The 16,676-nt window shown below is 39.0% G+C and overlaps 2 pseudogenes; both read right to left on the bottom strand.

The window, feature by feature from the left end:
• Positions 1-2,288: 2,288 nt before the first annotated feature.
• On the bottom strand, positions 2,289-9,738 carry LOC122324855 (annotated as a pseudogene).
• A 726-nt stretch (positions 9,739-10,464) lies between these two features.
• Positions 10,465-16,430, bottom strand: LOC122325277 (annotated as a pseudogene).
• Positions 16,431-16,676: the final 246 nt, after the last annotated feature.

The following is a 16,676-nucleotide window of genomic DNA, read 5'->3' as shown; positions in this document are numbered from 1 at the left end:
AAATGATACACTTTGTACACTGCAATGATACATGTCCTTCTCTGCAGTGGCAGATTTCCTTATGGTATGTTTTTTGCTATCCAGACTGTTGAAGGCTGAGTTACTTACAGCCATTCACAGACTGTGTAACGCAGCGCCCTCTTCTTCATCAGGGCTGCCAGATTCTGTACCGCACGTGATCATCCGTGCGCGGCTGCTGATTGGCTCGAGGAGACGCGCAAAGACAGTAACTCTGGCTGCCTTACTGTCAAGAAGATGAGAGGAGGAAGAGCGTTTCAGGAGAAAATGTGTTTTAAACAAGCTTTCATCTGTACCAGGAAAGTCTCTATGTCTATCTCTGAGACCTGCTCCAAAGTTCCTCCGGATTGATGCAAGCATCTACAAACAGACAAAATAAATCATTTTTAATTACAAAGAAATGTCATTTTATAAATGTACATACTTAGCACAACTCATTCAAGCCAAAATAAATGCACATAAACCATTAGGAATCGTGTTTTTTGTGGATATCCTGCATCCTGCCAATTGCACCAAAACAACGAATATCAGTTCATGTAGGCTATGCCATCCCCTCCAGTGCACTCAAAGAAAGTGCTTTTGACAGCAATGTATGAGAACCTTGTTTCTAAGGTAGCCATGCAACCAGATTACCCAGCTAGCCTGAAATCTTTTGCGATTTTCACGCGCAATATACACTGGTCCGGTGAGTGGGTGTGATGTGAAGAGATGAGAGATGATTACCTTTTCTAGGCAAGTCAGAGAAGAGTCTCTCATGAAGAGCCTGTCCATTGAATACACTTCCCTGAAAGAGGAATGAAATATGAGCTTACGTTCAGCTTTGGGACACAAGATATTAATTTGTTTTCTCAAGATGAACGGAGATCTTGCAGGTTTGAAACGACATGAGGCGCAGTAATTAATGACAGAACCACGCCCCAATATAATGCCATTTGAGATGCTAGTTTATCAAACATTTAAATAATGTGTAGTGTTTTTGTCATTTTTATGGCGGTCCAACTATAGACATTTATACATACGGACTCATTCCTCCAAAAGCGCCCCTGTAAAGTGGCTCAATAATATTTAGATCTGGTGACTGTGCAGGCCATGGGAGATGTTCAGCTTCACTTTCATGTTCATCACAGAACTGTCGCTTGGGTCTTGCTGTGCAAGACTGGTGCATTATCATCCTGATACACTGGCACACGCCTCTTCAGGATACAATGTTTTTTCACTTCTTTGGTTCTTCTCTACACAGTAACTCTCTCAGATGTGGGAAAGACAGTGAAGAGGGGACTCATGGAGAACAATACATGCTTTCACATTGTCTACGGTCCCAAGATTTTCGCTGCTGGCACCATTGAAAGTGACGTTTGGCATTGGTAATAAGTGACCAAAGGTCACAGCTAACGAGCCTGGCCATTTATATTGACCTGTGGAATTTATTTAATATACATTTTTAAATAACATTCATTTTCATGCAAAATATACATTTTTTATTATATAAACCGGCTACTTTTTAAAACAATTATTTTAAATAAGTGTTCTGTATCTGAATGTTTACAGACAATAGTTCACGAGAGTTTTCTTTTTTATGCACGGATCTCTTTGAATATATGTTGGATGTTTTGTCCTGCTCTGAAAACGTAATTGACTCTGTATCATCTTAGCATAAAGCATTTGAAAATGCAAAGTGCATTTAACCGCAAGATCTTTAGGACAAACTTTATACAAAGCACACGTGGAAAGTCTGTCAGTCTAATAGCTCTGCGCTCCAAACGGTATAAATGAAAGCATACCTAAAATAAAAACGCAGTGAGTGTAAGCCAGACGCTCTCAAGCAACATGCATGTGTCTCGAGAGCACACACGTGCCATATGCAAGAGAAAAAAAAAAAAACAAGCTCAGGATCGATTGAAGAGAGAGAATCGCGATGCATCAGAGAATCGATTTTTCCCACCCCTATTATATCACATAATAAGCGTTACTAAGTACATACTAAAACTTTCATTTTGGATGTGATTAATCATTTGGCAGCCCTAGTAACGTAATATTTTCATGCATTCTTGCTCCACCTCTTACAAACACACATGAAACACAAAGCTCACCCATGAGACAGCCTGTACTTGAACACCACCCATTCTGCTCTTCTCATCACTTCCCCTGACCAATCAGGAGCTCGGATGAATGCTGGATGTTAAATCGATCTGAAAACCCACAAACGCAAACAACCACAAACCGATTCAGCTCCAGGTGTAGCTGTCTCTGGAGCCTTTTTATTCTGTACATTAGAAGCTGCGACATGCTCTGAGGTCCAGAGGGTCGGTCTCCTCCTGGACCAGCAGGCAGGTGGTCTGAGACAGGGGAGACGGCGGGTTACTGGAAGTTATACGGGCTGACAATCATCCCGGCGAACGGAGCACCTCCTCGAGAGAAATAACTCTGCCATAGAAACAGACAGAGAGGGCGTGACACGTAACCAAGACACCTACTCCGACTATAATATAATCTGGCGATATGTTACCTGGTATTTGGCCTGAGTGTCAATGTCTCTGAGGAGGTTGGGAGTCGAAGGCTGGATAGAGTGGTACCATCCCACCACACTGTGACCTTTGACCCCGAGCAGCTCTGATGCCTGGGTCTGAGAGACGGGTCCATCTCACACTGCAGACCTGTGCTCAAGCTGTTACATGGCTCTGCTGCACAGATCTACACAAACATTGGAAAAATTACAAGCTCATCAACAGTCATTTGACGGAGTTTTTGACTGAAAAACACTCGGATGAATAAATCCACAAATTAACTGACCTTTAACACCTTCTCTTCCTCTTCATATGTTCCTCTAAAGGCCAATCACCTCTCCCATCGATACATGAGCATGCTGGGAAAGGATTTGATTATCAGCACAACACAACACTGAGGAATGAATGAAAATGCAAATCCGGAAACCAGTACTCCGTCACACTTACTATATCCATGACAACAAGAGCCTCAGCACAAACTATCACTTTATGCGGCTCCTGAAACGAGACACAACAGATAAAATAAGTCTGATGAAATTACTTTTCTCCAACATAAACTAGTCCTAGTTATCTCCAAGGTGGCCGATGTGTTATTTATATTGAACACATCCTGGCCAGGATTTCCATAGTCTAAAACATCCAGATTTAGTTTTTGTGTTTATATTTTCATAAGTGCTTAAGGTAATGATCGAGAAGTGGTTTGACCAATAACATGCAAGCATTGCGTTTAACCAATCAATCGTGGAGCGTTAGAAGGTGGGTTCTACAGAGATCGGTCGATGTGATGCAAATGAATGTGTACATATTGGGTGTGCTCTTTTGACTTGAAGCAGAGCTGCACACATCAAAGCACTGTGAGCGAGCACGAAAGCCTTCTCTATAACTACTGAGCGTGTCCTGTAAAAATGGCACATATGTTCAGCCTATACATTTATTATTAATATTTGAATTAGTTTTTCTCTTTTTTTTATTTTAAATTTAATTTAATTTTTGCTTTATGAAACAACAACAACAACAACCTTTTTTCCCTTTATTTTCATTTCTGTTTCAGGTGGGGGTTTTCAGTTCAAACTAAATGGAAATGAGAAAATGAAATAAAATGTTGGAAATATATATAAAATAAGACGACAAACAAAATAATATTTACTATTTTTTACTTCATTTGTATTTCAGTTTCAGGTTTTTAGCACATCAGATTAAAAACTAAATTCAAATGAGAAATCAAAATAAAAGTTAATCAACTACCTGAAATAAGTGGTTATCATTTATTTAGTTGCAGTAAATGTTGTTTATTATATTTTCAAGTAACTTTTTATGATTTTAGTTTTAATTAACTATAATAACCCTAACTTGAACAAATTAATTATGAAAAGGAATTACAGTGGAGCCGGACAAACACAAGCATTTTGTTGGCACTACATGCTAGAATTGTTTCAAATGATAGAAAACTTCTTATTTCTGAAATTTACAAAACAAATGATCTGTATTGTTATATTTATCTGCAACTTATGAAGTGGACAAGTGTGTATGATGGCCGTTTTACAATCTGCATTCCAGTCTCAAGGGTGAGGGCATGATTAATTGTGTTTATTTAATGATATTTGTTTAATTACTTGTACTTTGTTCACATCCGTGTACATTAAAAGATGCTGTTAAGAATAATAACAATCACCTCTGTTTCCTCTCAAAGGCTTTGCATGGAATGAGCTGAAATGGATCAATCAGAGAGCTGCAGGGGATAAAGTCAAAGGCGAATCCAGAATTATCAATCAAAAGCCCGTAAACAAGCTATTAATGTTATTACGATCTAGATGTCAAAGGTTTCAGTTTTGTTAGGCGCGTTTACCCTCTCTGTTTAGGGAGTTTCGACGGTTTCAGTCCCATCTTCTTCATTTCCTCTCTCCTGATGGCCAGCTCCTCTGCGCTCAGGTGCTGGATGACAAAAGACCGCACAAACCAGAGCTCAATAACAAAGTACAAACAAACAGCATTTTCTTAAAAGGAAAAAGCATTAAAACTACATATTCTAATAGCATTTAAAAATGTATTAAGTGTAAAGATTTCAATTTAGGCTTGATCAACACACACAATGTTTTATTAATCATTGTAAAGAGTTATTGAATGGCATGTTTTCTGTCTTAAAAATGAATACTAACTGTATCGGGTCATAAAAATTAAAAGCTTTCCTGGGTAGTTCCCTATAGATAATATTTCACTGTAGATGTTGATTCAGTACCTCATACACGTCTGACCCTCTAGATCTTTAGCATCGCACAGTTCCCCACATGTCCCGAATGCGCGCTTCCTTGTGCGCTGAAAACACACACCACCAAACACATCGGAAGAAGCATTAAAATGAGCAGATAAATAAAAACAGTTGTAATGGATAAACATCAACAGATAATGATGATGAGAACTGTGACAGTGAGCTCTTTCTCACCATAGATTGAAGTCTCTGGGCAAGATGATACGCCTCCAGGCTGTCTTTGTTTTCCTTCAGCCGAGAGCGATCAACCAGCCGTGGAGCGGTTATAGATCGCCTGATCTGCAGAGGAAGACAGAAAAAAGAAGAGATTTTACTAAGGAGGAAAACTGTACTCAGGAAAACAGACAAAAAGCGGACTGAGCAATGAGCATTACCACAGTTGAAGTTAATAGCTCCAATGAGCTCCAGGTAGGTGTGTATCCGACCGATGCAGTTGACATCCCACAATTCTTCAGTCCTGGGCGCACTGATGTCTTGTTCAGGTACTTGGGTTTACTTCTTCCCTGAAGAGACAAGAGAGAAGTTCATTTTTAAGAAAGGTCAAGTTTTTAAAATAATATACTATTCGCTTAGAAATTAATTCTTCAATAAGGATGCTCTAAATTGGTTAAAAATGACAGTAACTCATATATATATATATATATATATATATATATGTGTGTGTGTGTGTGTGTGTGTGTGTGTGTATCACATTATGGAGTTTTACGGTTTTGTGTGTTTTTTTATAAAAACACGCTCACACACAGAACTTGAAATTCCTCAGAAGTGCAGAGAACATCTCACCACTGATCCAGGATGTAATTGCGAATTTTTAGATATCTCTCTGGTGTTTTCGACGGACGCCCCTCAAAGAATTCTGGGATGGCTTGCTTCTCCTCCTCTGTAATGGTGTTTAGGTCCAGAAGAACCTCCTGGTCAGGTGCTCTGAGCTCCTCCTCCTCCTCCTCCTCTTCTTCTTCCTCCTGGTATTCCTCCTCCTCGTCCTCAGGACTTTCACCTGATTCAGTCTTACCTGGAGTACAAAAACACAATACCCATAATTCTGCAATGCTAATAGTCTGCTACAGGCACAGAGATTAACTGAAGCGCTTGTGATGTACCTGATCTTTCAGTGCTCTCCTCCTCAGACAGACAGCGTTTGCCTGGGCTGTCTGATTTAGAGAAGTTCATGCCACTTTCCTCCAGAGGTTCCGGATCAATCCCAATGTGAGTGACGCCAGCGTACCCATTTGTGCCTGGATCAGCGGGTCCGTCTTCAGCTGTGCTTCCAGATTCTGACAGAGGGTTTATAATCACGTCTGATGGAGGTGGCGGTGGACTGAGTTCTTCTTTGTGGTTGCACTCTGGGGACTCTAGCTGGTTTTCTGACTGAAGGCGTGCGTCGCTCTGCGCCATCGGTAATGTCAACATCTTCATCGTCAGAAAGCTGCTCGATGCGCACAGCGTTGGTCAGGGCCGACACATGAGGCTGGGGACGAGGGGAGCAGTGCGGTGTCTGAGGTCTCATTAGAGGAGGGGGGCTTTGGCAGGTGCGTCTGTTTTAGACTGAAGTTCAGACACAGGTAAAAATGACTACTAGTACTGAATAATGAATACTACCGATAAAGAAATGCTTACTGAAAGATAACTCTTTTATTTGAATACAATGTTCTAATATTGTACATCATTGTACAATGAGGTGTCATCATGTTTCATATTTCTGAATTAATATTCATTTTTGATCGGGCTTGTTGAAAAACAGATGTGCTCAGGGGTGTGCTAATTGTAAGATCACGTGTGGCTCATTCTTGAAGCAAAGTTTTGTCTTCAACATGATTAGATTGACTGTTTTGGACCGTAATCAGTAATAATAAGAGAAGTGGCAGGCTCCCGGGTCCTAATGCCCGTTAGGTGCAGCGTTCTAATACGGTAGGGGAGGTGTTTGCCTTCCTTAAAATACCCTTTACACATAATGTTAAAAGTGTTTCATTTAAAAAATAAATAAAATAATGAGTATGTCTTGATTTAAAGGTCAGGCGCTTTAGCTTACAGGAAAAAAATGACAGACATGACACTTAAATTTTAAATAATTATATATATATATATATATATATATATATACTGATTTATAACGTTTTTGTTACATATACAAATGTTAAACCTTAAAATAAAATGCTAGGGTTAACAATCCATCTTTCTGATGGAACATGTAGAGATTGATATATAGTTTATTTATAGTTACTTTTAAAGCTTCAAAGTACTGTAAAAAAAAAAACTTAAAAACAAATCAATTGCTTCTTTCTGCATAGGAGAGACTTGCTGTTGTTTCCAAATTAAAGGAAATATATCGGAATCGGCATTGGTATCGACCAAAATAAATGTACAAATATCGGCAAATCCAATATTGTGCATTACTAGTGGAAATGGGCTAAAGTCATACCTTATTTTTGAAGTACTGCCTAGCATAGCTCTTCACCTGTAGAACTGTCCTAGTACCGATTAGTTTGGCGATTTTTGTCCACCTGCGGCCAAACTGAGCCTAGAAACCATTTAAAAAAAAAAGTTAAATTAAATCCTTACATGAGAAGGAGAGAACTGTTTTTCCTGTGCTCAGAAAACATACCAGTCCTTTCTCAAAGAGATCTTTCTCCTCTTCAACCCAACGAGTTTGTGCTCCAGCACTCTTCACCAACGTCCTACAAAGATTAATTACTTAGATATATATATATATATATATATATAAATATATATTTTTTGTAGCCTTTTACATTTATCTAGGCTATTTAATCAAAAATACAGCAAAACAAACATATTGTGAAATATTATTATTGAAAGTAACATTTTTATATTTTAATGTATATTCATTTGTAATTTATTCCTGTTACAGCAACACGGACATTCATAACAATGTTAAAGTCTTTACTATCTTTTTGCTTGTTCTTGCTGGATTATTGGTATTAAAAACCGTAGTTGTGTAGGTGTTTACATCTTCATGAACATAGAGGATAAAAGAAGGAAGCTCACTTTCTGACTTTAGTCTTCTCATTGGTCCACGCCACCTTTGGTGCTTTTTACCAGCAAAATAATACCTTTTCTTTTAAGAAAAATAACCATGTGCTCTTAATGAATGATCACACAGATGCGAAAACCAAGCATGAAGAAAATGAGAATGAATCAGTGTGCCGTGAGAAGAGTGAAGGATACTGTTCCTCCAGCAGCATGCTCTCAATGGCCTGTCTGTTCTCATCACTGATGGAGCTGTCCAGCGTCCACGGCTGAACACACGCAATAACAACGTCACATCACATCACGGCATCTTTACACGATCCTCGACAACAAAACCGGTCATAAGTCGCACGGGTGCGTTTGTAGCGACGGCCAAAATACATTGTATTGGTCAAACTTTTTATTTATGCCAAAAGTCAATAGGATATTAAGCAAAGATCGTGTTCCGTGAAGATCTTTTGTACATTTCCTACCTTAAATACATAAAAAACTATTTTTCCATTAGACATTTAGTTTGAACAACTTTAAAGGTGATTTTCTCCATCTTGTCATTTTGTCGCATCCCTCTTTTTCAAACGTTGCATCTCAGCCAGCTTGTTCATTACACTTTCAGATGATGCAAATCTCATTTACAAACTTTAAAAAATGTACCCTTATGGCTGGTTTTGTGTGTCCTGGGTCACATATAAGTGTTAAAATCCATATTTCTCTACCAGTATACTGCTGTTCGTCTTCCAAGCAGACTGTAAATACTGATCCTGGAGAATCTCAGCACTGTTCAGGTCCCTGTTAGGAGACCAGACCAGAAACAGCTTGCTTATATACAAAAACGCTTACAGCAATTCACAAAAGACAACGATGGAGTACTTTATCACAGATTTAAAACCCAAAATTTTTTGTTTATTTACAAAATGTGTTTTTCTTGGATGTACTTCTGATAATGTAACATATCTACATTTGTAACTCCTGTTGTCATTTTTGGTTTATTTCACAGTGTAACAGTCCATTTAAGCACCGAGTAATATTAATTAATTTGTACTTAATAGGGCTTTGATTTAGAAGTAAGTTGCAAGCAGCTATGCATTATTTCGTCTATGCAAACAAACAGTCCTTTCTAGTAAACTTACTGGATTCACATCGACATTAAAGCACTAAAAAGTAACGTATCTCACATACACGGTTAGTTTCTTTAATATTTGTCAGATTTTTTTGGTTTTGTACCGAAGCCGGGGTCGTAAAGTACATTGATGTGAGTAACAAGCCATTATTACTGCTGAACAAGATCGTGCTATAAAATGATTCGACAACTACTCGGTATATTTGGCAAGCAATTGAATCTCCGCCGTTATATTAAACTCGCTTCATAGCTGCTGTTATAATAGTGTAACTGTTTATATGACTAGCCATAGAAGTTCATACTAATTCTGTCAGTCGCTTTTCTATCGCTGCTGCCTCGCTTCTGTTCACCCGTGACCTCAAACGTATCACAGCACAGGCGCGTGATAATCCCTAGACTGTGTGAAGTGAGAGAAAAACGTCCTACCCGACTCTTTCGTCACATTCATCTCCCTCGATGTCAACAACATCCACCTCGTCTGCCATGTTTGCGGCGGACGAGAGCGAGCGCGCGCGCGGGAGGAGCGCGCGTCACAGCGCCACTCAGCGGCAGGAGGACGCTACTGAACCACAGACTCAAACACAGCGCTGCGTGAGATCTCAGTACAACACAGCACAACACACCTAACTTTATCATCTAGTTTAGTCCACGGAAGAAGAAAAAGAGTGAGCACTAAGCATTCGTTCTTAAAATAAGCATCAATTTATATTAAGAAGCATACTAAGTAAGGGTCTCTCCAGCGTATTATAATTAGTTTTATAATTTAGTTCCCATTTTGATTTAATCATTTTCATGCATATTAGAAATGAGCACGGACAGAGATGAGCACATACACAAAAATAAATGAGCATTCCTCTCGAGAACCGATTTCCATCTTTCTAATAAAAATATTAGCGAAAGCACGCCTTTACGTGATCTAAAAAAATATTTTAGCTTTTCGTGTTTTATATAACACAACAGCATATTTTATATCCACAGATAAACCTGGTCACGGCAGTTTTCTGCGCTTTCCTCGGCCCGTGTTTCAGTAACAATGAAGAAGCCAGACATTTTGAATCATGAAATTTTATTAAGTTTCTCCTGGTCTGGTAGCCGAGCCCATCTCTTACAGGAAAGAACAGTGTTTTTTCCTAACATCTCTTCTCTCACACATCTACCCACAGCACACACACGCACACGCACACACGCACACCTTAGTAATCTATCACAAACCTGTTAATGTGATGCGTATATGACCGCCCTGTGCGACAGTTACACATGATTATGGTGATCCACTCGTATGAACAGCTAGTGTGTGTGTTTTTATTTATTTTTTTAAGTTACAGTTAGTGTGGCATGGACATCACAATTAGTTTGGCATGGCATCAGGGGAACTAGGAGAGCAGGATTCGAGCAGGCGGGGACCTGTGCGCTCTGGACTGTCTCTCTCTCTCTCTCTCCAGGCAGATCAGCAAGCACTAGTGACATTCACAACGACAACTGCAAAACAGCCACAAGTCACAGGCAACGCCAGGACGGTGGAAGTCAAGGTGCAACGAGAGTACGCTGACGTTTCTCCGTTTACCTGCTCCGCCTCACTGGTAGAACTTGATCTCGGCGCCCACGCGGTCGAAGAACAGATCCCGAGCTCCTGGCCCTGTATCTCGCCCCGCAGCATGGCCTCGATCTCCTCCAGACACTGAGACTCCAGGAACCTCATAGTCTCCTGCAGGGAGACCCCGGCATCCTGACACGCACAAACACACAGGGAACACGACAGAGTCGGTGCGAGGGAGGTGCTGGCATTATATTTACAAAAGTAATGTCCACTTGTTCGACCTTTTTAGAAAAAATACGGGTCGCAGCAAGGCACTTGGTAGCGAATATAGCCAAACTATTGCTGTTAGAAATAAGTTTTAATAATATAGTAATATATAATATAGTATCCTGTTTGAATAATACAGTCTCAAGATATAATCAAAATCCATGTTAAAAAAATCTCTTTATATCCAATTTTACAATTTTGTTGCCATAAAACAATCTAAAAACTTAAAATTAAACCACGCTCATTTTATGCACACCACTTAAACGTTTATTTTATTTTATTTCAGGAAATCGAGGGACTATTCTTCTTGGATATTAGCATGAATATCCAAGAATCCTTAACACTCCTTTAAACAAGCCTGTCAGAAAAAATTAATTTGTGTAAGTTTGGTACAAATACAGCCGTGCTGTTCATGACTGGTTTTGTGGTCCAAGGTTACATATGAAATTATGACATTTAAATGTTTTGTGATCAAAGCTTAATTTTATTGTGGGAGAAAACATAATGCAATTCAAGGATACTTGACAGATTTGCAAAATAAATGTCCCTTGAAATTCTGATGCATCATGTTTGATTCTCACATTTAACATTTTGACATAAAAATGACGCATGCACTTGCTAAATTTCATTCGTTTCAATAAAAATGTGCTTTTTACATTTACTTTAGAAATCGCAGTAAGATTTCAAATCAAAAATACACATGAATCGTGATCGTAGGTTTGGTGTAATAGGTTTTTTAATGAGGTTTTTGAAATGCGAGGGATTACGCGAAGGATGTGTACCCCTTCACTTTTAATACCGGACGATTCCTAGCAGATTTTATCAATAAAAGCGTCTATTTTCTCAGACTTACAGGACTGGTCAGTGCCGTCTGGTGGGCTTTGTACAGCTCGTGTTTCCGGTCCACCTGGCGCTGGAACCGGGGCTGCGTCCTAACGGGGTCGTCTGGGCCGTACTGAGGAGACCTCACCATGTTGACGGACCTCACGCTCTCCGAGAAGATAAAAGGCTTGAATACAGACCTGCAAGAGAGTCAAAGTGTGAGGGGCTTGCCCTGGAAATGCAGGTGCGGGCTGACGTTTCAGGGTCACACCTGGAGGGGTCGGGCGTGGCAGTGAAGAAGTGAACGCAGGGCATGTCCGGGCTGCGCGGGAGGATGGACACCATGCTGGCCGTGGTACAGAAGCCCTCCGAGTCCATACAGATCCCGCTGGCCTTGTCCCTCAGGATGCTCATCATCACCTCGGCCGTCACCGAGCCTGTGGAGAAGAAGAAGAAAAAACGTGTGACAGGTTAAATCAGATATTAGAACAACATATGAATACAAGTGACACATTTTAGGTTACATCGGTGTGCTGTATTGCAAATCGCACAGATAACCATTCAAAAGATCGGAATCAGGAAGATGTCCCTCATGCTTATAAATACTGCATTTATGCAATTTATTCCCGTGATTTAACAAAGCTGAATTTACTCTCTTTCGTGATTCACTGGCATTCAGAGAGTTCAAAAGAGCACGATTTATTTCAAATGCTGTACAAATCTTGTCACTTGTGATCAATTTATTGAGTATTGTGTAGATTAGATACTGATCCTGTAAAACGTACAAGTCAGAGTGATTGTGTAATTGTGCAATTATGTATTTGATAAAAATAATGAAAAAGAGGCATCCAAAGGTGCACCCCAAAATAAAGAAACAACCCATTCTATTCATTTTAATAATAAAACCAAAAATAAATAGCATATTTGTACTATATAAAAATATATGGTACAAATTAATGTATTGTAATAATTATAAGGCATTGTAATATCATAATATAATTACAGGAGCAGGATCCAAGAAAAAAAATAAAATAAAAAGTTACATGATTTAATATAAACGCTACATAGTTACATCCACCACATTCAGTACATAAAATACATTGTTATGTATTATTTTTTGTAAATTATTTGAAACCGCAATAAATCATAATATTATAAATCAAAAAAGTAATAAAAATCATTTTAGTCATCCATGCTTTTACTAATGAATTACTTTAAATAAGCAATACCTGCAAATGCAGTGTCTAAACAGTAGATGGCAGTATTTAGCATTTTATTAATAAATGCACTCAAAATAACGCAGAAAGAGTAAGGAACTCTGCATCGTACCACAGCCAAAACACCTAAACACAGCACTGAGGTTCCCTGAAGTACAGGCCGCTCCTCAGTGGTGACGTACCGTGGTGCTGCTGGAGCAGGGCTGTGCCGCCCTTGTAGCGCGCCGCTTGGCCATCTCCATCCTGGCGGGGGTCGCCGGGCTGAAGACGGCAGAGAAGCTGAAGTCCCCCTCTCCGCTCCACCAGCCCTGAGCCTGAGCCACAGCACGCAGCTCGGGGTGCTCCGCACAGATCTCCGTGCCTATCGTCAGCTGGTTAGAGATGTTCTTCACTCCCTCTGGAAAAACAAATAACATTCGCCTTATTTTTAGACATGAATCTTTTTTAAGATATAAAACTATTATATCAATACGTTTTTTCCATATGTACCTTTTTGTACAACTGAGATATATAATATGGGATTCAAAATTTAACATAGCCTGTAGATATAGTAAAAATACATAGATATTATTAGTAGTAGTAGTAGTAGTAGTAGTAGTAGTAGTATTGTTTATGTATGTTAATATTACAATAAAAGGTTAAATGTTAATATATTGTAATTATTATTGTGTGTGGAAAAAAACTAACAAAAAACAAATCAGGGACATGGTTTGAAAAGGTTAAATGCTCCTGAAATAAATAGTTCATGGTGAGAGTAAAACATGGTAAAACTATAGTAAATAAAAATATATTTTATATACAATTGTATGAAACATTTTGTGCATTTTTCATAATAATAAAATTAAACTTCTGCATTTTTTACTTAAGCATTAATCTGTCTAAGGTCTTCTTTAAGAGGCCAATTCATAATTACCAAATCAATTAGTGTAATGTTAACTGTAGCTATTAGTTAGTAGTTTTTTATTATATAATGGAAAAAAGAAAACTGATAGAATAGAAAAAAAAAGCTTTTCTTCTTTCTATGTTGTATTAAAAATTAAATCAATTAAAAAGAAAACAAAAAGATTAGAGAAGCTACTTTTAACTCTTTTTTTATAGAAATCAATCAATAAATTAATAACATTGACACAATGCAATCTCTAGCTCCTTACTCTAAACCTACCCATCAGAACTAACCGGCCCTCACAAAGATAAAGTCATGGGCAAAAATATCGGCAACCTCCATTTTAAATTTGTATTATCCAACAAAATATTTTAGTTTTTCTAAATAAAAAGATCAAAAGGGTTAACAATGCAAATTTTCACAGCCTTCTTTGACCATATTTACCAAGGGTGCTGATATTTTTGGCCATGACTGTGGTTGTACAAGTGCACACACACACACACACACACACACACACACACACTTGTGAAAATGCCTTCACCACTGACCATGAATCATCTTCCCTCACCCGTGACTCTCTGTGCAGCCCAGAGTTTCCCAGCAGTCTCCAGGACCCAGGCTTCCTGTCGGTCCACCAGTAAGAAGGTGTTATGGTAGCTGAAGGGCTGGGCGGTCTCTCTGCAGGCTCCGCCCTGACCGTGCTGCTCCAGCAGACCTGTGATCACACTCAGAGCGGCCCGTGCGCTGTCCCCGCGCTCCAGACCCAGCCTCAACACACACACAATACACATCAGCCGATCAACTTGGAGACCGGAGAGCAGGAAGATAAAGACGCTTGCTTGTTTCTAGCTCACCGAACCAGGTCCATTCCCAGCAGAGCCTCTTCTGGATCCACAGGTTCCTTGGTCCAGACCGCCTCGTTCCCGATGCACACCCCATGCTCATTAGCCCCATCTCAGCCCCCCAGAGCCAAGCGGGTCTGCTCAGAACAACCCCATGAGTCTGCTCTGCTTGAGGGATGGATATGTATGTGCACTGCACGGAAAAGAGAACCACCTGTCAATCATCCATGGGTTGGCTACAACTAGAAACCTCATATTTGAAGGAGAAAATATAAAGCGTATATTGAAATGTATTTATGACGCAATGTAGGTATTTTAGGAGACCACTCAAACACAGTGAAAAAGTCACCTCCAATGTAGATCCGGGAGCGTGTGAGGATGCTGGGAAATACACCACCTCCTGCACCTCATCTCTCGGCCGGTCAGAGTTCTTACCAAATATCACGTAATCTTCTTTCGAACCCGGAGGCAGAGATACAAAACAGTCACATGACCGAGGCGGTTCAGCCATCCTATATCAAATCAATGCGTAAGGATCAATGCGGTGGATTATATTCAAATGACAATAACACAGCTATGCACAGTGGAAAGGACGGCAGCATAAAATCATTTAAATATGACACGCGCAGGCTTAGATACTTTGTCAAAAAAGTTTTTTTTTTAAAAATCATTAATAGCACAAATATATTTTTAATTATTTTATTTTACTTTAAGTAAAGCTCAGGTTCCATTCAAATATTTTGTCAATTTCTTAAAATAAATCTATCAAAATGTAATTTTTGGTTAACAAATCTTATTACTAAGGACTTTATTTGGAAAACTTTAAAGGTGATTTTCTCAGTATTACTTGTTTTGTTTTACACCTCATATCCCAGATTTTCAAATATTAATGTCTAAGACAAATGTATTAAATACTAAAAAAAAAAAAGAAATCAATGGAAAGCTTATTTATTCAGCTTTTAGATGATGCATAAATCTCAATGTAAAAAAATTTAAAAATCCCCTCGTGACTGAGGTCCAGAGTCTCAATGTTAATAATTCAAATCCTTCATTCATTTACATCTGGAATTAAAACACTGACAAAAACCCAAAAGGTAAATACAAATATTCCAATTGATTCTAACATAATACAGGAGCACTAATAACATTTATCTGAAGCACTAACATTTATTTAGAAGAACAAAACACAGGTAGTCTGATTCTGCAGGCTTGTGGTCAAAGGTCATTTTCATGGGTTTCTCCAATAATGATGACTGTGCATTAAAAAAAAAAGAAAGAAAGAAAGAAAGAAAACTCTGTGTTCGGCGTTGAGTCAAAGTGCTTCTTTAAAAAATTAATAATAATAATAATAATAATGATGATGATGATGATGATGATGATATGTATGTATAATATACAATAATAATAATACATACATAAAATACATAAACCCGAATATTACTAAAAGCTAAAAGCGCTGGATGAAGTGAAGTTGTCCGTGAGAGAGCAGAGCCGAGCGTGTCGTTAAACGTCCTGCGCTGACAGGAGTGCTGAGGATTACTGTAGTGTTAAGTCTCTTATCGCCTGACCTCCATTTCACCGATTCTTCAGCTCCGATCTTCAGGTGCACAACTCAATCAAGCTGCTTTTAAACAGCCCCGAACGCGTCGTTTTAGATTTTAAGATCTGATAGTCTATCGATGGCCTGCGTCTGATAACGGATCGTCAATCTAAACATGCAATAAAACTCGTGCGTTAAAATTAACGCGTGACATCCAGGTGCACACTTCACTTGGCTTTTAAAGGTGCTACTCTAACAGTCTAGCGCACGTTCGAGTGTATTTGATGAAGTTATTATTACCTTAATAAGCTCCAGATCGGTCAGCGAGCCTGTGGGAGGCAGGGCTGAGACTGATCAACCTGCTGCGGCACACGCTTCAAAATAAAAGTCCTCTCGCCAGCGCGACTGCCGACTCAGTGAGCTTGATCTGTGAGAGGCGGGGAAGAGAACAAGGATGCGAACGATCAACCCGCTGCTGAACACACTTCAAAATAAAGGTCCTCGCCTCCACTCGACCGATATTATTGAATGGATCCTGTGACTAATTTTACACACTGATTACAAAATAAGTGTCATTTTTTTAAATGATATGTAATGGTGTATTAAAAGAAATATTATTTGTGAGTTCATTTTGTGTGTTTGTTTTTTCTGGGGCCTGAAATAAAGGAATTGGGGCAA

This window comes from Puntigrus tetrazona, chromosome 20 (assembly GCF_018831695.1).
Source record: "Puntigrus tetrazona isolate hp1 chromosome 20, ASM1883169v1, whole genome shotgun sequence".
Classification (NCBI taxonomy): domain Eukaryota; kingdom Metazoa; phylum Chordata; class Actinopteri; order Cypriniformes; family Cyprinidae; genus Puntigrus; species Puntigrus tetrazona.
The sequence above is the reverse complement of the archived record's forward strand: the minus strand, read 5'-3'. Positions and strand labels throughout refer to the sequence as shown.